This window comes from Pavona decussata, unplaced genomic scaffold, assembly GCF_977016875.1.
Source record: "Pavona decussata unplaced genomic scaffold, jaPavDecu1.1 SCAFFOLD_67, whole genome shotgun sequence".
Classification (NCBI taxonomy): Eukaryota; Metazoa; Cnidaria; class Anthozoa; order Scleractinia; family Agariciidae; genus Pavona; species Pavona decussata.
In genome coordinates, this window is record NW_028145486.1 from 1,991,789 (window position 1) to 2,017,217 (window position 25,429).

At 39.9% G+C, this 25,429-nt stretch overlaps 1 pseudogene across 1 annotated transcript in view; it reads right to left on the reverse strand.

Annotated features, from left to right (window-relative positions):
• Positions 1-430: 430 nt before the first annotated feature.
• The window catches only part of LOC146478020 (uncharacterized), a 59,697-nt pseudogene continuing 34,698 nt past the window's right edge, over positions 431-25,429 (reverse strand). Inside the window, exons 8-11 of the transcript XR_014865210.1 lie at positions 9,134-9,744; positions 7,152-7,436; positions 6,412-6,612; positions 431-4,980 (exon numbers count right to left, since the gene is read on the reverse strand). The product of XR_014865210.1 is annotated as an uncharacterized LOC146478020 (transcript). The remainder of the gene's footprint in view (positions 4,981-6,411; positions 6,613-7,151; positions 7,437-9,133; positions 9,745-25,429) is intronic.

Genomic DNA, 25,429 nt, shown 5'->3' on the forward strand with positions numbered 1-25,429 from the left:
GGTATTGAGCCTGGGGCGGGTTAGTACAACACGGAGTCGAGGCATTTTAGGACAGACGTGACATTAACGACCATTTACCACCTAATTACATCCATTTTGAAATCACTGGTGATCCTTGGAATCTGATTGGTCCAAAATGATGCAATTTATTCCCAAATTGCACCATTTTTGCTCTAAATTGCATCCTTTCTTTAGCCCGTCAAAATGGAAATGAAGTAACACAAATAGAATATTAATATTGACAATGATACTCTGTGATTTCAAAATGGATGTAATTAAGTGGTAATTGAACTTCGTGTCGTGCAATTTTGGTATGAAATCATACTTGTGATTTCAAATCAAACTCGCGCTGCGCGCTCGTTTGATTTTGAAATCACGCGTATGATTTCAGACCAAATTGCACTCCACTCAATTCAATTACCAAAATAAATCCTTTCTTGATTTCACTCAATTCGAAGCGCAAAGAGCAGACTGTAGTTGTATCTTTAACTTTAAAGTATTCGCCTTCGTCTCTCCGTATTTCAGCAAGCCAGACCTCTCTCACCTTTCTTTTCGGTGGGAAACTAAAAAATCCTACCTTTTGCCCTTCTGGACCGACCGTTCCTTTTTGATTGCACAATAGAACACAACAATTTACATTAGAATTCGATTTCTTCTCATCAGAAGCCATTGTTGATTCTAAGGCTGTCTTAAAATGCCTCGCACTGGTGCTAGGTCCCAGTTTCAACCGCGTGGCGGCCATCTTGATGAATTTGGTGTATAATTTGTGAAGAAGGACCGCATCAGTTACACCCTTACCAACCGAAAGAGCAAAGCGACCTCTAGTTGTGAGAAAAAAAACATGGCTCAGCTGTAGTTGAAGCGGTTTTTTGTTTGTTTGTTTGTTTGTTTGTTTTATTTCGTATCTATTTTCAGCGTGGCTACCCCTGAAAACTTTATATTTAACGCGGCTTGCTGGATTTGACCACACCCTTGAATGGACTCGGACGCATGCAGTTTAGTTGTAGAAACGTCCCTCAACGTGATGTCTAATCAGAATTCCAGCGAGCGAATCATAACTTAATCGGACTCACTGCCAGAGCTGAAGAAAGTCTTCAGGAGTTAAGCAAAACCTTTCATCCTCTTCGTAACCGTCAACGGATGAGATTAGCTCGCACTTTGAAGCAATTTCCCCTGCCAATTGCAGACAAGTATCAGTGACATCAGTTTTGCCTTTCATCGATTCCCTCACCAATTTCGACGACAGAGCACACTCCAGATTCCAGAGTCTTATTACGTACACGCGGCCAGAGGATGTAAAACAAACAACTCTTTCCTCTTCAGGGGACACGGCCATGCTGACGATGTTTTCCTGTCCTTCAGCAATTCTGAAGAATTCAACAGCTTTTGCCTCGATCAAATCCCACAGGAATACCATGCCATCAACCCCGTAAGAAATAAGATAACGATTGACTCTTACAAACTTGCAGACCTCAATTCTACCGATGTGGCCTCGAAGAATTTTTTTGGAGGAAAAAACATCAGGAGCACAAAGGCAGAAGACAATAATTATGTTCGCGATGCAGCAAACTAGCAGCTCGTTGTCTAACGAGACAGCACAAAAACTGAATCTAACGGAATACTTCTGGGTGATACCACCCCTTGCCAGTAAGCGGATTGGACCTTTATTGTACTCCCAGATCTTAATCTCACACTCCCCACACGAGATGAACTTTGTTTTATCAGATGAAAGGCAACAGCATTCCGCAGTCAACCATGGTAATTTAAACGGTGACATGATTTTCGTCTCAACATCCCATTCATAGTAACGGGGCTCATTCTTGCCGTCCTGGATACAAATGAGAAGAAGGATGTTGTTGGCTGAAAACGTCAAACACACAAGGTCCGTGTCCAAAAAGTCTCCTTCCAGTAATATACAAAGAGTCTCAATTGAATGTAAAGTACTGTACAGCTGTATCTTGTTTCCTTGACGACAGGCTGCTCGTTTTCCGTCGGGGGAGAACACCCAATTTTCAACATGACTCAGCTGCGAAAGAGAACCTGGCAGTGAAGACTCAGAAATGAATTTGAAAGAAAGGCCTTTCTCTTCGTCCATCCTTTGACTCCACAAAGCAACCATTGAGTCGGAGCTGACAGACATTACACTATCACTTGAAGTGAAGGCTGTTGCAATGGATTTTGCTACAACTGATGACCGTTGAGGAAAGTTTGAAAAAAAAAGAGCTTTCTGTTTGGTTTTTCTTGAAAACAAATTACGAAACTCCCGTGTTCCCTTCTGCACCCGTTCCCACTCCCACTCCAACTGCTTGACCTTCACCTCCTGCTCCATCCACCGCTGCCTCTGAAGCGCCTGCTGCTCCTTCCACATCCACTCCTGTTCGAGCTCCAGCCTTCGCATTTTGTCCCACATCAACTCTAACTCCTCTTCAGATATCAGCTCTAGCTCGTTGTTTAAATAGTTGGCCTGTAAGTAAACCTCGTTTGATAACAACTTACATTCCAGTGCATAAACTGCATTAACTGTAGCAATGTTAGCAATGGAAACGGCCTTGTTTATGCCAGAACACCACAATCTTCCTCTCACTTTGGTAAAAGCACTCGTCAAGTGACAAACGTAGGTGAATGGGTTTAATTGACCACCTTGACAAAACGCGTCCTCCAGAAGAGATCTCCCAGTCTGAAAATTCCAAACCTGGTAATTGAATATGCGTGGGTAGAGATCACTGATAAACTGACGAACAGAAGACAGGGATGATTCTTGGTTTGACTCTGTTAATTCTCTTAATTTGCTACCAGAATAACAAGAGGGGTTGTAAAGGAAGCGTGTTACACCAGTCTGACGCCAAGTAGGATCCATTCCAAGAACCCTAAGCAAGCGTTTGGTTTGTCCTCCCACTTGCCACAAGACTACAGCCATCAGTTGTGATAACTCTGCAAAACAGCAAGTCAGTTTACCAACTCCTTCCTGGTCTATTTCCTGTAAAGCCCAAAGGGAAAGGAAGTCTAATACGCAAGACATATCTTGACAAGTCTGTTGAAAGTCAAAGACCTTATCCCTTTTTACGACAATGTATTGTCCATCAGGAGTGAACAAACCCGATTTATAAACAAGAGAATTTCCTGAGAACTGAAAAAAATCCTCGACACATCCTCGCTCAACTGAAAACCACTTGTCAAGTCGTCCAAGAAACAACCACTTGTCATCAGGCGAAAACTCTAAGAAGGTGATTTCTTCAATCGTATCTTGACTTATCTCAAAAGGACCGCCCACAGTTTTAAGGGTCGATACATCAACAAGTAAGATTGAATTCTCCTTTACTAAAGCCGCGGTCGTCTTATCAAAGGTTGTAGCAAAATACTTGAAGTCTGAAAGGTCTTCAATGCTAGGAATATCGCAAACAATCCACTCAAGCCGAGGACCAGACACTTGAGGCATCAAAACGTGTTCTCGAACAACGCTAGACGAGTTTAGTAAACATAAGCGCAAAAGGTGAGGGCATTCCAACAGAATAGGGAAATTACTTTCGAAAGCTAAAGAAATTTCTTGCAAGATCGTTTGTTTGTGTGTATCCTCGAATCCGTGATAGTCCGCTACAAGCTTCAAATCTTCAAGAAGATGGTATATCTCAATTCTTCCACTCTGGACCCTTTGCTCCAGGAAATGAAAACTTGTTTAACAACTGGAAACAAGTTTCAGCGAGTCCTTGTCACCATGACGCCACAAAAATCGAACAGCAACTCGCGAAACATAGTCCTCCAACCTCTTATCTAAAGTTTTCAAAGGTTGCAGTGGAGCGTTGCCAGCAACAGAGAGAATTTCGGTAAAGATTTTGCTAAGATACTGACCTGCAACAGTTTTGTCAATGAACAACTTTCCAGCTTTTTCCTTGTTTGTTAACCATGTTGAGAACAGATTGTGAAGGAAAGTTAAAGATCTATCAGAAGACCGCAATACCACAAATTGCGATACAATATCGATCACTTCTTGCTCATCTTGACTCGACTTCTCTTTTTCTAGAATGTAGCCAATAATTTCCACTGGAAGTGGGGAAGGAGCTGCAATGACACAACCAAACAATTTCTTGAAGATATCCTTGCCTACTTTGTCATACACCCGTTTAAAGTTCTTTCGGAAAAAATCATCAATATCCCCTGGAAATAGGTCACTGAGTTGATCAACCTTACCTGAATGTACTGGATCGTTAAGTACCTTGACAATGTAGAATGCATACAAGAACAAACCATTGCACTTCTTTGTAATGTCTTTCACCGAGTAGGGGAGACGAGAAAAATCGACTCGCTTCTCCAAAAATCGTTGTATGTCCTGTTCATGGTGTTTATAAAAGCTACCCTGTTCACTATTTCCTGCGCAAATCCTGACACACGGGTTGTATTTCTCCAGCCTGCTCTCTACCGTGTGTTCAGGTCGACTGGTGATAAAGAACACAAGCCACTTTGGAAGCCTCGGAAAACGCTCCTTTACAAGGTCTAGAAAATCTTCCCTAGACTCGTACTCTGTCTCGTCCAGAGCATCAATGATCACTAATTTCCGCTGTTGACAAGGGGTGCACTTACCTAACGGTTCTTCTAACAGTTTTGTAAACAATTCTTGAACTCCTAAGTTAGAATTGGCTAACATCATTCTTACACCATCTTCCCCTCTCACTAAATTATTGTACTTACAATTACAATAACACAGTTGGCAAGCTATATTCCCAAGAAGATGCCTTGCATCATTTCTTGTGCCATCGTTGTGACGGCAAAAATAGGCAGCGCCCAAATGACCATCTTTCCTCATTCGCTGTGCCAGGGCTCCCGCTACCACGCTTTTGCCGACACTTGCATCACCCAGGAGAACATAAGCTCTAGAGTCACCAGGATCACTGAACCAGATGTCAAAATCATCGAACAGCCACTGTCTTGTGTCTGGATCCTGGCGCTGGGCAAAGAAGGCAATGTCCCCTTCACAATCGGCAATCTCTGCAACAATAATGAAGACAAATTAATTTAAAAAATCATACCACTTTTATCCTAAACACTTTAATGACGTTACAATGCAACCCTGCTTGCTGCCATATTTAAAACAATCTGTGGCCTTATCAAGAGAAGATCATTAACCCCTTCTTTCCCATATCAAAGAACTGCGCGTAGTAATAGTGGAGTAGTACGGTCCCTTGGAATCACGTTTGGTACCAAACCGGGGATTTAATAAACACCAGGTTCAAATAAATTCCGGGTCCTTTCCCGCACCCCTCCCCCAAAAAACTGATTGCAATAAACTTCGGGCCCTTAATAAACACCAAGTTTAAATAAATGCTGTTTTACAAGTTTTCAAGTAAGAAACACCCAAGTCGTTTACCCAAGAAAATATGGATTGTGGATGTTTTGCTTGCTATTGCTTGATACCAAATCCCAGTCCTGAGAGTTCCCCGGTCACGGGTAATAATTAGGGAAAGTTGGGTGAGTTTTTTTTTTTTTTTTTTTGGGGGGGGGGGGGGGGGCGAATCCAAAAACGGATTTGTGATCTCAGATCATTCGGATCATGGTGCATCAAAGGAACCTACGAATCCTTGCCCAGAGTCGATTCGTCGGTTCCTTTGCTGGAGAAAATGACCGAATCATCTGAGATCACAAATCCGTTTTTGGACTCTCCAAAAAAACCCCGCACCCTTTATCACCTGAGTTGTTAGGGTGACGTTCTCTAAGTCAGAGCAAAGAGCTAGTACTCAAAGCGTAAGCCCTCAAATCTCTTCACAGTGGCCAAATTGCAATAACAATTCAGGGGCGTGCAGTCTGATTTGGTGTGTAATCATACGAGTGATTAACAACCTTTGTTTATCACTCGGACGACCAAGTCCTGTTACCACTTCATAACAACCATGACAATTTCTGAGAACAACTTGATGTAACAAATATTTATATGAGGAGAAAAGAAATCCACCCTTTTGACAAAGAAAAGCTTGTGTGTTGTTGCTATAGAAACAGTTATTATAAATATTGTGATCGGCGCTAAGTGCAGGGTTTTAATGTGATTGGCTCACACAACTGACCGATTACAGTTTTGCAGGATAATAAGTACAAAATAGTGCAGTTTCTGAGCCAATCACATTCAAGGAATTTCTAATGCTTATGATTGACCCAAATATTCGTTTTCACTCTGCCATCAATTGCGCAAACCCATAGTTTCTTTAGAAACTAACTCACTTATGACATCTATTTGTATACAGGGCAGTCTGATTCGGTCCCTACCAATCATATTCTAGATACAAGTAGCCAACCTCGCTCTCAGGGTCTCATCCTCCTTCTCTCGCTCCGGGGGACGGGAAGAGGAGAGACCCTGGGAACAAGGTTGACAAGTAGTATGAGCAGTAGATTTTAATAACTTCTAACAAGTTACAAATAATGTTTTACCACAACTGATTTGAGGCATGGCAGAGCCCTGTTTCTCCTCCACTTGTGTTAAACGTTGCTGTAAATCTCTTTGGTCGGACTTCAGAGATGTAACTGATCTCACATCTTGCAGTGGTTTTTTTACTGCCTTCGTTGTGTTACAGTCATCAGTCTTTTTTTCATAAACAGGTTCCGTGTTAGGGTTTCCACACAACGCGGTTCCTAGTAGAGTAAAAAATATTTGCGAAATACACTTGTAAGAATTCATCTTGGAAATACTACTAGAAATATACTACGTTTTCGAACCATACAAAATGCTTCGTACATGTGTGTTACTTTTTGCTGTACAGAGCCTTATAGTCTTTAAAACAAACTAATTTGTTTGTTGACGAACTCAGTGGTTCAGAAGTATATCACGTCTACACGACTACAACAGCATTACCACTCACTGACAGTGATTGGATCTAGTCTACGCTGTTTGTTAACTCTTGGGATCTACACCGGTTTGCTTTATAAGGAACTAAATAAGTTCATCTTCAAAAACCAAGGCAAACACTCGTTGTGTACTCCTGGATTAAAACATGATCCCATTTTGTTGAACAACCCAAACGTTAAGGTAAAAGTGAATACGGAAAATTCATGTGCTGCTCTGTTTCCACTGGGGATTTCCCGTAACGTAAACTACAACAATAAGTACATGCTAGTAACTTCATACTTCTTGCTTTCCCACATCAGAAATTTAACAGCTATTATCTTATTACCGCGACTAATCTGAGGAATGACAGAGCTTATCATCTGTTCAACTTGTGCAACACGTTGCTGTACGTCTGACTCCAGGGATCCGAATCTTTCTTCAGTACTTGAAACTCGTTTTTCCAGTTGGTCCAGATCCGCTTTAACATCTTGCAGTGCCTTCTTCACCACTTTCCTGTCGTCCTCCAATTCAAACGCCATCTTGTCTAAATCAATCTTCAGCGCATTAACATGTTGTTGTACCAGCTGTAACAAGGCAGGGTCCACAGCAGCGTTCATACACAGCAAGGTACCTAAGTGTAAAAAACCAACAGTAACACCAACAAGGATTTAGTTGAAACAGTACAAGCAGTTATACTAATAAACTAAGTCCAATTATTTACAATCTCAGGCCGGCTCTTAATGTTTTGTTGCACAGAAACAACTAGAACACTGATGTGCCCGCGTCTTTGTCTAGTTTACTTTAGAGTTATTATTCAAGTCTGAATTTCATTTAAAAGAAATAGATCCTACTGTACGTAACACATTTTGCAAAGTCCCAAACAATTCTATGGTTCGGTTGTCCATAGTGTTCAGCAACCAAACGTGATTGCTGATAGCACTGTTTCAAGTCGCTCGTTTGTGTTCAGTCAGTCGTATGTTCAAATTTCTGCCGGCCTTATCAATATAAGTGACCTGGCAGTCTCATCTTTTGATCTTGCAGACTGATCCCCGTCTGTCGCTCCGTTCGTCTCTGTCCTTAACGTCAGTCGTCAGTAGTTGTCGCAAAGTAGTGATAGGTTTGTGAGCAACACGGATGTCGTAGGATCCCTCTGATAGTTTCAAAAGTCGCTTTAATGCAAGGTTAGTCACAGTTACTGTAGTAATAGGTGTCGCATCGGTGTTCGTAACGTTAGGTCCAGTGTACCTGTAAGTTTTAAAGTCTTGTTTGTATTTGTTCCTGCTGAAAACATTGTCTAAAGACTTGACGTCGTCCGCTGACCTGTTAGGTGAGTCACAAATCAGTCGCACTCGTCTTGTCAAGGTCTATAAAGTCGTTAAATTGTGAGAAGTAGGATTTTAAGATGATTGGCCAAGTAAGCTGTATAAAGTATATCGATATGTCGGTTTTCCGTAAATCATCGTCCTGAGATTGTTGTTGTTGTTATTGTTGTCACACATGACTAAGCAGTCTAGACATGGTATTTTACCATTTTTTTCTCGATCACTGTCTCAAAGGAAACTGTCGCTGTACAAATTCCCACCTCATGTTCCTAAGACATGAGCCCACCTAAAGTTCTTGGGACATGTCCCCGCCTTTTTATCATCATCATCATCATCATCATCATCATCATCATCATCATCATCATCATCATCATCATCATCATTATCAGTATTATTTTATTAATTTTTATTGATTAAATATTCAAGAGTACCATTTTAGGAAATACAAAGGAAAACAAGACCTAAAACTAGTTAACAAAATAAAGCTAAAACAGAAATAACAACAACAACAACAATACGAAGTCAATGTATGGAAAGGAAAAGAAGAAAAAAGAACATAATAAAGGAAGATAACACAGGGACATTTCTTTCTCTTCTTTCATGTGCCTGCCTCATGTTCCCTTGTGCATCCCAACCTTAGTTTTGTAAGGAACCTTGTCAGGGCCATTATGTAACTCCCTGGTGGCCGGTAATAATGTATCCCAGCCTTTGTAAATGAACTTGTTTATTTCTTTATTTAATTATTTTGTTTCTATTGGCTCCTAATAAAAGTAAAAAGAAGAAGTGACTGCCCATAAGTTACCACACTTAATCATAAAATTAACAAATATTTTGAAAAAAAAATTAACCAACCTTATTCGGAAGTGAAGAAAATATCAAATTTATTCAAATATTTTCAATTTCAATTATCATTGAATGTATAAAAAAGATGCTTTTAAGACATTTTGCAGGTCTAAAGAGACACATTCATATAGTTAAGTGAATACATGATTGAAGGGTAAGTTACCTTTTGTCTCCCAGTCATTCAAATCTTCTATAACTGTTGCTTCATCAGCAGCTGGAAGACCAAGAGCTCTCACAAGCTGTTCCATCACATTAAAGCTCTGTCTAAACTTCACAGGATCCCAATCACTGAAAGCACAGTGTGCCCAAGCATTTCTAGCTTGCCGAACATCAACTGCAGCGTTCTGTACAGCAGCAGAGAAAACCGGAACTTTACCAAGCAAGGTAAGTACAGCAGATGCATCACAATGTTCATCAAATGCATTAAATTTGGCCATGAAGTTTTCAACATAAAGCTTGGCAAAGTCTACATGTGATGTCACTTGGCAGTCAAATGCAGAGTAATTGTACTTTCCATGCACCTTGGGTAATGCATCATTGCCATTGATGTTCTCGTACTTCAAAACTATTGGCCTTGGTGGCAGGTTTGGCCAATGTGTGAGTCGTCCAGGTGTGCTCTGAGTATCAATACTATGGCTGATTTTGAGTTCACCATATTCCTTTCTGATTTCTCCTTCCACAAAGGAGCGAATTTGGTCGACTAGAACTTTGTTCAGCACAATGCCAAAAACCACCCATCGTCTCACATCAGCACTTACACCAAGCAATGGAGACCTTAAAAGTAAAACGTTCCATTGAAAATTGTTGTGACGCAATATAACACGTACAAATGCATTTGTGTAAGACAACTTCTTAAGGTGGCGCGTCCTATCGACGTTATTTGGCGACATGACATAACAGTGGAATAATAAAAGACCGTAATACATTATAATGTCATGGTTTGACTGGTTTACAACAGAGCAAATATGGGCAATTGTATTTCACTGGCTCTCTGTGTTGTTTATGTCATTCGCACACGCCATATACCGGTGGACAGATAATGCGCTGTGTATTTCAACACTTTCACCAGAAAAGAGAAGCCAAACTAGCAAAATCTTTCTGTAGTGGAATACTAAATCTCTTATTCGTATTATATGTAAAACGATCAAATAAGATATCTGTATGTATTTTGCGCGTTTTCTTGACCTTATTTGGTGAAATGACATAAGAGTGGAATAATAAAAGAGGAAATACTGTAATTAATATTAATTTGATAAATACTATTTAATGATAAAAAACTTGCCTCATTTTATGTATATACGGGCAGTTTTTTTTTTTACCTGAAAGGGAGCGTAGCGGAGGCCACAACCAAATAAAAATAGGTTAATAATAAGCTTAAAGTTAAAATTAACAATGAGATGAAAAATATATTATATAAATTATGAATTCAAATAGAAGAAAGATCTTTGCTGTTACTACGCAACTTAAGCAGTTACAAAAGGAAAGCCTGAAAAAAAAAATCAGGCTTGAACAGGATTCAGGCAAACCCATGAATGCTGCGATGCCGGTGCAGTGCTCTACCAACTGAGCTATCAAGAGGGTAGTATAGGGTATTTTCGTGAGCCGTGATCAGACCCTTCTAATTTCTCGTGAAACGTTTATCTCTTGTCCTTGCATCGTCAATCGCGATTTTATTAATTAATGTGACGTGTGATTGAAGCGGTTTTTGTTTTGTGAAATGTGATTTTGCTTCTATGTCCGTGAAAAATAATTATCTGCTACCATAAAAATGAAGAGCTATCTACCCCATTTCCGGACACATTGGCTGCGGTACTGAATCCTTATCAATCCTAACTTCCTGTCAAAAGGTAAAAAAAATTGGGGATGAACCTTGCCCCAGATCTCCCCTTTAGGTTTCCACAGTGCCCAGGGTCTTCTGAGAACAGTTTCAATATGGCAGAAGTTTCGGAAGTCTTGGAAGTCACATTTCCAGTGACCATCATACTCCATTTCTATGTTTTGGATAAAGAAACCAAACAAAAGGTCCAAGTGCACAAAGAGTAGACCTCCTTTCCTTTATCTCAATCGCGACATCAAGAAATCGACAAAACGATGCGAGATCTCCTGGATTTTGCGGGTGCCAAAGACACAGCCGCAAAGAAAGGTCTTGGCCGTAACATCGATGCTACTTTTATGCAATCAGTCCGAAGTGTCGGTTGTGTGGAGAGGTTTTCAATAAAAACACAACGACAGTGGGAACAAGAACTACCAAAACTCATGGATCCAGACTGCATTATGCACGGTACGTTGATAGGTTTCATTCTTCCTATATGTCCAACAAGACATGCTCGTGTACCGAAGTGCATGGTATAGCGCCATTTTGGAGAAAACGGTAATATTGTTTTTACAGACGTGGGGACCCAACAGATTAAGATGGCATCATCGGATGGTCAAGTCAAGATTATTGCCGGAACCGGAGAAACAGACAATAGTGATGGTTCGCGTGCGTCGTTTTCCCAGCCAATGGGTGTATGTGTGGAAAACAACAAAACCGTTCTTGTCACCGATACTTAAGTAGGAGCAACTAAGTTAATAACAGAGATAAATACTGTCAATTCGTTTCTGGAAAACCTAAGGAAGTTGTATGAGGCATTTCCCGTTCACCTAAAACACAACCGGGTAAGCACTAGTTCACTTCCAGAGGCTGCAAAGAAAGTTAACTGCCTAAATGTTTTCCTTAAAGGAACTGTCTCCTCTGTGCAGACACTGACCGGCACAACAAGGAAAACAAATGGACCTGAAGGGACAGTTGCAAGCAAAACCACCGACTCCGTAGCCATGCTTCGTTGCAGACTTCACAAAATAAGTCTCAACATCGAAAAACTTAATCCAGAAGCCAAGGTCAATCCCGAAAGCCTGTTAACCCTAAAGGTTGAAAATCGTCACGCAGTGACATATCTTAAGCACCCTATACTACGTGCCTACCATTACAGTATGCTAGGGACTTTGGAAGCTACGTGTTCGAATTCAACCAAGAGAATGGCAATGTCGTCTGCTACTACTTCACTCAGCCATTGTCTTACTACCCAGTGCCATCCTAGCAGATCGTTTGAAAAGATCTTCCTCGCATGGAGCCTTTAAAAAGTCAATCGATGAGTCTAGAGGACAAGGAGCTGATGAGGAAATGGGCAAAAGATCATGGAAAATGTGTTAGGCAGCGCACGGTGAGGCAGGAAACGACAAAATATGACGCGGAAACCCTTCCTTTAAACATGTACCAGACATCTGACACTCTTCAGTATATGTAGGTGAGAGAATTGTCTGGCCATCCGAACATGAAGAAGATCAGAATGTAAATGTGCAAGAAAAGCCTACCGAAGTTAATATGGATCAGGCATCTGAGTATGACACGGAGTCCGATGAAGAACCAGAGGAGGATGAAAATGTTAGCGCCCAGGAATTGAGTCAAGAAGTTCGAGGGAATAACAGAGACCTGAATAAGCTTCGAGAACACGATCGGGACGTATCATAAGAACATCATTTAGGGCAGTTTTGTGGCAATAAGAGGTAAGTCTAAGGCCTCAGTTATTAAGCTGTTCTAACTCCGTGAAAGAGCCAAATGTTCGTCCGTTACTCCTTAAAATGCGGTTTCTTAGCACGTGAAACGCGAAAACCCGATTTAGTTTATGTGAAACGTGATCTCTCCCCCCCCCCCCCCCCCACCCCAATACCCCCCTCTATCAAGCCAACTGCGAGCTGGTCATATTGTGAGTTCGTAATATACCCGTGACGGATGAATAAATGAATGTAAACATATGAAACATATATTTTGAACTGCGGATGAAAGATTAAATAGAAGAAAGATCCTCGCAGTTACTACGCAACTTAAGCAGTTGTGAAAGGAAAGCCTATGGTAATGAACTCCAATTTCTGATTACTGGCCTTTCAATAACATACCGCCTCTGAACTTCAACCCCAACTAATGATTTGCGTGTTGTTCTGCTGTCAATCATAAATACAGTGACAACTAGCTGACTGCAAAAATACAGAAACCGTAAACGTAGATTGAATCCACCAATCACAGTGCATTAAGATGACCTTTTGACCCTGTTTCAGCCAAACATTTTTGTTTTCTAAGAGGTCTGATGCAGTGATTGACGTCACAGTGAAAAGCATATTAACAAATATGGTTGGTTGAATCTTAAACTTCAGAGTTCCCAAGTGATTGACGTTACAGTGAAAAGCATATTAATAAATAGGGTTGGTTGAATCTTGAACTTCAGAGTTCGCAAGTTATTGAAAGGTGCCGTAAATGAAAGTTTAAAAATTTGTCTCCAGTCTCCATTTGAACTTCGGAACAAGCAATGGAGTTGTGCAGAATGTCCTGGTAAGATTTAGTGTCTAAAACCAGCAAAACATTTTGGGGCATTTTCCTTATTTGGAAGCCAGCTCTGTTTCCGTCGGAACTTATATTAAGCTATCTCTTAGACCGCCCAACTCAGCAATATGCAAGAAATGATAAACACTTGCCATCTGTTATAGACTTTTGCGTGTACCCACGCGAGTGTATTGCGTGTGGATCTATCACATGATCTGTTATTTTAGTCACATGTTCTAGGGAATAAATATTGTCGTTGTCGTTCATAACATGGCGCCCAACGTGGGGCGGAGACTCGTGAGTTTTTTCGTTTAATAGTCTTTTTACAGTGCTTATAAATCATGCCGGAGGATCAGGAGTTATTGTTGGCTCGTTTGAGAGCAAAAAGAAAGGGACATCGTTCAGTCGTGACGAGAAACATCAATGAAGCGAAAGGTATACTCGAAGGAGATGAAATCGTTGCGCAGAAATGGAATCGATTGAAAATCATGGAACAAGTTTTGAAGGAAAAACTTGAACAACTCACCGGTTTCGACAACGAAATTACGCAGCTATGCAAAATAGATGATATCGAGCAGGAAATCGAATTGGCGGACGAAATACGGTCGAGAATTCTAGAAACGAAAGGAAACATCGCCATAGCACGTGCTTCGCTTCAAGTTCACGATGGACCTTCGTCGACATCGTCACATACCACTGGTCAGGTTGTTAATGTTCATAATCCATCGTCAGTTGCTTCCAATCAATCGTCTAATCAAGGTGGAGGATCGTCTCCAGCAACCGTTGCAGAACAGAATCATCATTTGGAAAATGAATCATCACCGAGTCTTCCCGCTCAATCGGAAATTCAAGATGGCGGATTGTCTTCGCATGTGGCGGGACAAAATATGCATCTAGAGAATGAATCGCCGCCGAATATTCCAGCTGTACCCATCTCGTCAATTCATAGTCAAGCCACGCCGACCAAGACACGTCTCCCAAAGTTAGTGCTCCCCAAATTTAACGGTGAGATTACAAAATTCACTTCATTTTGGGATAGTTTTGACAGTGCTGTAAATAAGAACGTTGAACTGTCTCCCGTTGATAAGTTTAATTATCTGCATGCACTATTAGAGGGCCCAGCTGCAAGAGCAATCCAAGGGCTGACATTTTCAGAATCTAATTACAAGGCTGCAGTCGACATACTACATGAACGGTTTGGCAAAACCCAGCAGATCATATCGGCACATATGGATGATCTTCTTAGGCTGCCAAATGTAATAGGGGACAAACCAGGTCAACTGCGAGTCGTGTATGACAAGATCAAGGTCAACGTGCGTGGTTTGGAGTCGTTGGGGGTCGGAGCGGATCAGTATGGGAGATTCCTGATACCAGTCATAATGTCAAAATTGCCTGTGGATGTAAGGCTGCACATAGCTCGTGTTTCAACTAAGGATGTGTGGGAAATCAAGGAGTTGTTGGAGGTGATTCGGAGGGAAGTGGATGCAAGAGAAATGAGTGAGACAATGAAGGTAAATGACAAGAAAGGAACTGACGTGATTCACGGTCACACAAGTAAGAAATCACATTCCCAGTCCACTGCGTCTTCACTTGTCGTCAAGTCAGGGATTCTTTGTGCCTTTTGCAAGGGTGATCATTATTCGTCTGCTTGTGAAGAAGTCAAGGATGTTCAGAAGAGGAAAGATATCTTGAGAAAGGAGAATCGTTGTTTCTTATGCTTGTCAAAGGGTCATCGCGCGAGTCAGTGCTCATCTCAGCGAAAGTGTAGGAGGTGTGGTCCTAATAATCATCATCAGTCAATTTGTGAAACCAACCCTTACCAAGCAAGATCAGAAACGCCCATTGTCAAGTCAAGTTTTCAGCCTAATCCAAGCGGCGTGTCGTCTCCAAGTGCCGAATCCCTTGATGGCATCACAACAACATCCACTGCCCGCAGCAATGTGAAGGTACTATTACAAACAGCTAGAACATATGCATATTCTGAGAATGGTAGTGAGCTAGTGCCCGTTCGTGTATTGCTGGACAGTGGAAGTCAAAGGTCATATGTCACGAATGACTTGAAGAATAAGCTTGGATTGAAGACTCTGAAGTCTGAAACTCTGAACTTGAACACATTTGGAAATGAGAAGTTTGCAAAAAGGGAGTGTGAACTAACTGAGTTGCATTTACAAGGAAGGGGTGGTGAGGATGTGAAGATATCTGCATTGAGCTTTGAAGCAATCTGCTCACCACTCCCTGCTAGCGTTTGCCTTGATGAACATTCACATTTGCTGGGATTAGACCTAGCAGACCATGTTTCGGAAAGTGATAGCAGTGAGAGCAACATAGATGTTTTGATAGGTTGTGATTATTACTGGGATGTAGTAACAGGGGACATTGAACGTGGAGATGGCCAGTTAGTGGCAGTTAGCAGCAAGTTTGGTTGGCTTGTGTCTGGTCCTGTCAGGGCTGCGAGTGACAGCGCAAACTACATCACATCAAATCTTATCATTGAGAGGCCATGTGACTTTGTCTATAGCCAAACCCCGACCGACGAACTAACAGACAGTTTGAAACGGTTCTGGGACATCGAGACAGTTGGAATTGCTGAGAAGTCAGGTGTGAGTAACGATGAGCAGTTTTTGAGAGGCATCAAGTTTGACAAGGCTCAAGGGAGGTACGAGGTTAACCTGCCCTGGACGGAACTCACCTGTCATCAGTCAAATAACTATGACCTGTGTGTTTCAAGACTAAACTGTTTAAGGTCACGTTTAAAGAAAGATGAGAAGTTATTTCATGAGTATGACAGCATTTTCAGAGCACAAGTAGAAGCTGGAATCATAGAGTGTATCCCCGAATCAGAGAAGAAATTTGAAGGCACTCAGTTTCTGCCACATCATGGAGTTTTGAGAGATGACAGGCAAACTACAAAGTTGCGTATCGTGTTTGATGGGTTAGCAAGGGCGGATCAGAATCAGTACTCGTTAAATGATTGTTTGGAAAAGGGGCCAAACTTGACACCGCACATATTTGACGTGTTGACCAAGTTCAGAGGTTATCCTGTGGGATTAATTACAATACAATACAATACAATATTTATTTCGCCATATACACAACATTTACAGATGGGAAGAAAAAATGAAGAAAAAAAAAAAAAAAATTGAAGAAAGAAAATAAATGGCGAGGAAACCTGAAAGAAACCACGAGGCTTATAGCAAGTCAGGCTTCCTCACTTAACTAATGTTATATTAGAATTACAATATGGACTTATGGTAAATTAACTTTGACCGCGCACACGTACACACACACATATTAAGTAAGTTAGTTAAGAATTACAGCCTTACAGAAGTTAATACCTAGAAAGAAGAAATTCTTTAAGCTTTCTTTTGAAAGAAGCGGAGGAGGCAGAACTAGTTATGTCAGAAGTTAGCGAATTATAAAAGTTTGGACCTTGAAAGTAAATTGAAAACTTCCTGGTGTTCGTTCTGCACAGTGGCAAGTGGAAGGACTGAGCATTCCTAGTATTATAATTATGGATTTGACTATTCAGTAAAAAAAAGTTATTGAATTTGGAAGGGAGTGTAGAGTTCTTGAATGAAAACATAAAAAAACCTAATTGAAACGAATGGATATCGTGAAATTTTAAGAGTTTAAGTTCCTTAAAGATAGGGCCAGTATGGGCAATGTATGTGGAATTGCTTACTATTCTTAACGCACGTTTCTGTAAGGTTACAATTCTTTGAAGGTTTGACTTATAGGTACCAGCCCAAGCTAAATTGCAATAATATAAATATGGAAGGATCATAGAATTGTATAAAGTACGAAGGGAGTGAGTAGAGAGAAAAAACCTAGATTTATGAATAATACCTATAGATTTGGATAATTTATTTGCTGTTAAGGATATATGAGATTTCCAGGTCAAATTGTCATCTAGTAAAACACCCAAGAACATGGTCTCAGAAACACGAAGGATAGGCTGCTCATTTATGAAAACTTGAAATTCAAAGGATTGCTTCTTTTGCCAGGGCTTGAATACCATAAAATTAGTCTTGGCTAAATTCAAGGAGACATTGTCAATTGCGGACATTGAGAAGGCCTTTCATCAAATTTCAGTTAATCCAGCTGACCGTGACAAATTAAGGTTTTTGTGGAGTAGATAGATAAAGAGAAACTTAGGACATTCTCAAACTACCCTCAGTTAAGCATAAAAAAAATCACAATCCCACCCAAAATCAAAATACTTTCTTACACTAAAAAAATCAGCATAAAAAATCCAAAAAATTAAAAAAAAATAAAAAATCCGACCACTTTTTTTCAAAAAAAGTGGTCCAAATCAAGTCTCCCTTGATTTTGCGTAAAAATTCTGGTAAAACCAAAATTCAAAAAAAAAATTCCAAAAAAATTCAAAGGGACTTTCCCTCAGCCTTTGCGGAGGCCGGTTAATGAGAAAAAATCAAAGGGACTTTCCCTCGGCTTAAACTTCCGGTTATTAATGAGAAAATGGTATAACAATGTTTTATTGACAACGGCTAACATTTATGACCGCTGTTTCTTTGTCATTACAAAATCCAAAAATATATGTCGGGAAACGCCGTTTCCCAAAATGCAAATTTTACTTATTGCGTTCGACGAAGGAGAACGCAAGCCTAATTTCGTTTTTGCGTCCTGTGTCTTTCGAGATGGTGTGCCTGTGTACGGCTATGCAGAATTTTTCGAGATTGCTGTAAGGACACCCAAATGGCGCCCCCGCTTGAGTTTTGCAGGGGCATGTGTCGGCCGGGAAACTGGTGCGAACTTATGACGACATCTGACCTCGTTTTCGTGCTGAAGCCATCTTTTTAGTCTCGTTTTCGTATAAGAGTCGCCCTCTCGTTTTCGCGCTATTGACTAAATTTGCATACATCGGGAAAGTTTTACATTCAGTGTGCGGGATCACATTTCAACTACAATGTTCATCAATATTCACTGGATGGAAATATCTCTACAGAATCTTTTCCCTTTCTTCCAGAAATCTTTTTTGTGAAAGATTGCATTGAAGAAATTACACGTTTTGTGGCCGCGGTAAAATAATTTTCCGTGGGAAATAAATTCATCGAACACGACAGCGTTGCACGCCGCCTCTTGTACATTTCGTCGGGTCAGAAATAGATTTCAACCGCAAACTAGCCTGTGGAACTACGACAAGACCATGCTCATCAAAATCGTTGCTATGTTCAGAAACCTTTTAATCTCCTCATTTGATGCTACAATACGGGTAAAGAGGGCTTTTCACGTTCGCGAGGTTTTGCGAGTCACGTATTACGTTAGTATAAAATCAAAAATACAAAAATATCTGAAATATACACACATCAGAAACTGACATCAGGCCCCGGTTGTTTAAAGAGCGGATTATTTTATCCAGCGGATAATTCGCTATCCAGCGGATAAAATCTATTGGTTGGAGAACATTTTATCCACTGGATAGAGTTATCCGCTCTTTGAATATAAACCTTGGCCCTGAGATGTCTTTCAAAACTGTATGCAAATTAGCTCGCTTCAGTTCGACATTTTTACGGCTTTATAGTCGCGTAAGTTTCGCGGCATTTTGGTAAAATACCTTTTGAGTAGAAGACCAAAATAGTATGCTGGCCTGTAAGTTTCGTTTTTCTCAAAGATTATAAGCGTTATACCGAAAATGATGTGCATTATTTTAAAGTTCGACGGTGTCACGCAACAGGCGGACCGAAAATACTTTCTATTTTTTTTTAAAGTTCAACAACGTAGCCGCTGAAATTTTAAACTCAGCTTCGTTTATTGCAAATATTTCACCTTGGTAGTTACACATTACGTACAGATATAAAAGGACGAAAGAGCTACCTAAAAAAAGTCACGCAGCAGGCCGTACAATCGCACAACTTAGGGCTGTCGAACGCAGTCTTTAATCTTTGATTACTACTAGTCTTATTAATATGCTTGTCGGGAAACGCCGTTTCCCAAAATGCAAATTTCGCTAACATAATTAATATGCTTGTCGGGAAACACCGTTTCCCAAAATGCAAATATCACTAATCTTATTAAATATTCTTGTTTGATGTCGGGAAACGCCGTTTCCCAAAAGGTTGCATCTTCTTCATGCTTGACATAAAACCGATTGGAACTGCAAAACAAAGTCTTGAATATTCCTCAAAGAGTTCGTTCAGTCGCTTCGGGTCGTTTTATCAAAAGTTCTTCTCCGTTGTTTGCCGTTTCTTCAATCAATCCTTCGTAAGACATCGCCAAATGTTTCATGCCCATGAACTTGGTAAAGCTTCTTTTTTCTTTCTTCTTTCTTTGGAATAGATTGCTTCATAACATTTTGCTTGATCTTGCATTTTTACAGATTCGATTTCTCGGATATTTCTCCCCAAGATTGATAAAGCTTTGAAACGTCTTGAAGCATCTGACTGTTGTCCATACTTTTTTAGCTTGGCAAGAATCACTTACGTGTATGATTTATATCATACACGTGTATGATTTATTTCATACACGTGTATGATTTATTATTGGCTGAAAAAAGTCATGTGACAGTTAGGTCATTTTCAAAAATAGCACCAAAGTCCAATGTCCATGGCAACCACCTTGATTTTGACAAACAGGAAGTTCTAAACGGGAAAGCCCCTGTTGCATAATCATTTCCTAGAAAGTGAATACATTTCACAGAATTGTTTTATCTCTTGAAATAAACAACGAAAAACCACCCGATCTCTTCTCAAATTCAACTCTTAACTCGCTACGTCGAGAAGGGATCCGAGTTTTTTTTGATATTTTTTTTTAATCTCCTCTTTCAAGGCATCAATATCAACTGCCTTCGTCGGTTCGTTTTTGACTGTTGAATCCTTCCTTTGTTTATTTCGAAGACGCTCTTTCATCGAAAAATATTTTTCAATCTCTCGCAAAATCGAGTCAAACTCACCATCAGAAATGAATCCATCCTTCAATGCTTTTGAAATCAATCGACTCACTGACAAATGCGACGATTCAGCGAGAGAAATAGTCTTTTCATGTTTTCGCACTTTATTCTCGCAATTTTGACTTACGGCCATTGAAGCCGATGAAACGAGTGTCGTAATTAATGCAGTCAAACTCAAAGGAACTCCGACAGCAATCCCGATTCCACTCAATGACGTTCCAACACTGCTTGATGCCAACACGGTTGTCAAAAAAACTGAAACTGATGTTATTTTCGAAGCGATTGATTTTGCTCTCTTGTATTTTTTGCTCACTCGTTTGTAATGAGAAATTTCGCCTTCGAGTTGTTTTTGACAATCACAAATCTTTTTCAATCTGAATTGCGCAACGTCGCTTCGCTCGCTCACTTCGTTCGCTTCGAGAGAAGGATAAAGTTGTGGCGCACTTGGAATAATATTTTGTTCACTCATATTTTATTAAAAGATCTCAAATAATTTCAAATTCAAATCTCAACGGAAGCCCATTAAAATCGATGACCTCACCAGTTTCTTCCGTCACTGTGATTCGCAAAGAATCGATTATTTTTTTCCCACCTGCTATTTTCCGAAACGGGCTATGTTTTGATGAATATTCAACTCTTTCGAAAGGACTTCCTTTGATGTCAAAACACGCCAAAACATTTGAAGGTTTTTCATTGAAAAAATTTTCGTTTTTATCAACGAGATCGCAGTTGATGAAGAGGTTGTTGAATGAAGCCAAACGATTGATGATGGTATCTCCACTTTTCAGAGTGTGCCGTCGTTGGGCTTTTGGCGAAACGTCCTGACTGATATCAATCAGACCAAGAAGATGAGTCAGGTCACGATCAAAAATAACTTTTCTTCCAAGAGGATTTTCAATCACAATTGGACCTTTTTGGTCATCAAGTTTTACTTTGATGTTTTCTTTTTCAAGTATTTTCTTTATATCTTTACCGATTGTGTAAAGAGTGTAATTTCCAGGATAAATTCTATTGACAGCACTAACGTTTTTGTCATCAAATATGCTGATTTCTCCTCTTTCTTTCAAATTAACCAAGAATTATAAAAAGAGCAACTGATCAACCTGATGAACCCAAATTTTTCAATTGGTTCATCAAAGTAAACCGTGTGATCATTTGAATTTGTCAAAACATTCAAAACAACCATTTTATTTTCAAAACATAAAAAATGGAAAACTTGTTAAAATGGATAGATTCCCACCCAAAAGAAGCAAAAAGACTTTCCGAACAAGCAGAAGAAAAAGCGTGGCGAAACTTCAAAGCCAAATTTCCCAACGCTGACCTCAGCAAATTCGTTGCACAAGTTGATATGACCGACAAAACACACGCAACGGCTCAAATAAATTTGGTTATTGTTCCCGGTCAACATTGGCAAATTGTTTCACCCAACCCCAAAGATTGGTCTGTTGAAATGAAGAAAGCTCTTGGATTTGGAGGCTTTCCAATCGAGCTAATTCTCAATTCAAATCCTTCAAATCCAGTTCCAGCTGTTCCATTTTCAGACAAAATCCCCGCATCTTTTGGGGAAATCCTTAACCAACCAATCAAAATTTTTGTAAAACCCAACGAAAGCTTCACAACAAAATTCCGAGAAATTTTTACGAAAACAAAGATCACCCACAAAACAGCAAAAGAATCAAGAAAATGGCTGAATCAACCAAACATGGACCATTGGCCGCAACAACTCAACTTTGCCTTTTGGTGCGCAAGAACAGCATCAGGCATTTCAAGAAATCTCGTCAATTCACTCCCACCTCAAATCAAATCCTTTCTTCTTTTCCACATTTATTTCACAACAAGAAGGATTCTCTTCGAAATGGGAGGAATTCAAAGTGAATCTGCTCTCCCAGGTGATCCCACATTCAGTCAAACTGAAAACAAATTCGACATTCCTTCATACAAGAGAATCTGTGCAGAATTTCAAATCTCGCCAAACGCAGATTTCAGATTCACCTTTGGTCAAAATTTTGGACTTGGATATGTTAACATATTTTATCCAGGAGAAGGAGACTATGCACAAAAGCATTGGACTTATCCTCCAGCAACCCTTCAAAACCCATCAAGTCAAAGATTCTCCGATGAAGGCGGAACTGACGCAAAAGGAAACAGAATTGATTTCATCAGAAACGATCAAGGAGCTGACAAACAATTCGAATTTTTCATGTCAAACGGACCTCTCAATGGACTTTCTCAAGCAGGAATGGCAAGACTCAATCAATCAATTGAAGCATTCGTTTATTGCATTCTTGGAGCACAAGTCAATGTCAGATCATCAATCCTTGGTGAATTTGGAGGCGCAAAGGAAGCTCAAAGAGAATTTCTCGTCCTCATGGAAGATGCAATCAGACAGCCTGACTTGTCAAAAAGCATCCAAAGATTTCAACTTGCGATTGATGAGGCAAAAGTCAGGCTTGATCTTGCCATCTCGCCAGGAACATGGTTGATGCCTTCAAATCTTGTTCTTAACACTCAAAGCACAGTCAAATACAACAACAATCTGAAAAAAGCAACTGGAAACATGAAACTCGGAGTCAACTCTGATGTAAATGTTGACTTGAAAAATGTTGGAGTCAGGAATATGGATGGAGGGTCTTCAAAAAACAACAGATCAACTTCGCATACTTCAAATCAAGAAAATGAAAACCAAAAAACAAAAAAAAAATCAGGAAGCGAGTGAAAACCAAGAAAAAGGAGAATCAAATCAAGACTCCGGAGGAGTCGACGATTCGCGTCACGAAACTTTCAAATCTGGCGTCATCATTGCAGCATCACTCGGAGCATTTGCCATTTATCGGATTTTTCGTTGAGTCCAATCCAATGGATTAAACTCAATTTTTAACTCGCTATCGCGCGCTCGCTCCGCTCGCTTTCTTTTGAATCTTTTCAACCATGAAAACTGCAACAGCAAGAATCAACAGCCAAGCGTTTCTTCCAAGGAATCCAACAACTTGTCCTGCAGTTTTGAAGATGAAACTGACGATTGATCCAATCAATCCAGGAAGAAGTTGACCAAGCTTTTTTCCAAGATCTTTCAAAGCATTTCCAACTCCTTTGGCAACAGATTTGAGTCCTTTTGAGAGTGCATTCACAATCACACCGATTGTTGTGCCAACAGCAAGGAAAACAGCAAAAACTGTGAATCCATATTTCTTGAAAATGTTTTTGATTTTCTCTCGAAGAGGCCTTTCTCTTTCTATTTCTTCAATTTGTGTTCCCAGCCTGGCAAGCTCTTCTTCATTTTCGTTTTCACTTGTTTCTGCAAATCCAAATTTTCTTCTTTTGCATTTTCAAAATCTTTTTGCAAATTCTTTTTCATTTGCTTCAGTCTTTGCAATTCTGTTTGATTTTCAAGACTCGAACCATGTTCTTCTTCCAGTGCATCAATTTTGCTTGCGTTTTTTCGAGTTTGTTTCTATAATCTCTGATTTCTTGAGCATTTTTGTGGAGTTCTTCAGCATTCTTTTCTGCTTGTTTCAATTGTTTTTCTGCTTCTCTCAGTCTCTGCCGGTTTTCTCTTATTTCAGAATTATCTTTAGCGATCAAAGATTCAGCATCAGTTCCCAAAGCAGATAATATTTCTTTTGGCAATTCTGGGTTTAATCTTTCTTTTCCTGTTGTTTGCTCTTTGGTCATTAATGGGTAGAATTTTTTCCCACTTTTTTTCATCCTGACTTCTATCTTATCTCTGAAAAACGAAGCTCCAAGTTTATCATCTTCTGCATTTGGGTATAATATACTGAGATCATCCCATGCATCTTTTGTGAGGGATTGCGCTTCTCCCCACGTTTGTCGACCTTGAGTTTCACCTTCAATGAAAGATGTTTCTGCAGTTTTTGGTCTTGCTCCTTCTTTTCCATAATCTCTGTTCATTGTTGTATTTGGAGTACTTTCACTGGGATTGTTTATTTCTTGATCAGAATCTTCATCATCATCATCATCTTTATCTTCATTTTTATCTTCTTCATCAGGATCAAGATCTTCTAAAGGAATGTATTCTGCCATTTTAAAAATAATATATTAAAATGGAAGTCAGTGAAAAAATCAATCCAAATTTTGAGAAAAAAACATCAAACGCACTCAAGGCAGACAGAACTGTTCACAGAGTCACATTCAACCCAAACAAGGCTTCCCCAGGTGAAACACTCAGGATTCCAGTCCCAAAGCTTCATGAGGGAACAGTCTTGGTTCCAGATTCACTCGCGTTGATTTTTGATTTGCTTGTGAGTGGCCATGCAAATAATTTTCTGGTAAACAATGTTTCAAGAGCATTGGTTTCCAGATTGAAAATCAAGTTTGCTGGAGAAATTCTCGTTGACACAGACGGTTGGGATCTTTTCAAGCTATGGGAAGATCTTTTTTTGACAAAACACGAACGAGAAAACATGTTGAGTGAGGGAATTCAATCTGAGGCTCTCTCAAAAATCAGATCCAATGCTGGAGACAAACCAACTTCTTCAGTCGTGAAGGAAAACAAGCTCAATGATATCTTCAAAAGCAAATACAGAATCAGACTCGATCATGAAATTTTGAAAGATCACGGAGTTTTTTATCCAAGAGCCTTGTCTGATGAACTGGTTTTTGAATTGACCCTTGCTCCTGCAAGCGGTGTTGTGAAGGGATCAGATGCAACAAAACTTGCATATGAATTGACAAACATTCAGCTTGAATATGAGGTAATTCAAAGCAAAAAGCTTTCAGATGAAGTCAATTCAAATCTTCTCAACGGAGATCGTTTTATGTTTGAGCATGTCACTCATCACAAGACAATCACAATTGCAAAGGGAACAGACTCAATTATCAACGAGTCAATCAATGTTCCGAGAAGATCAATGAAGGGAATCCTCCTCCTTTTCTTCGAACCTTACACTGCAGGTGCAAGAGATTCAGAAAAAACATTCAATCCTGACATCACAGAGGTGAAAGTTGACGTGAATGGAGTTCCAAACAAGATTTTCAGTCAAGGCATGAAAACGAGAGACATGTTTGATGAAGTTTTCAGAAGATTTGGAAAGGAAAACTCCTCAATGAACGCAACTGAATTCTTTGCTGGAGACAAGTTTGCATTGTTCATCGATCTAAGGAGCATGAAAGACAATGATCTTCATGGAAGTGGAATGAGATTGGTGAACACAAAAGACGGAGTTTATTTGTCAATC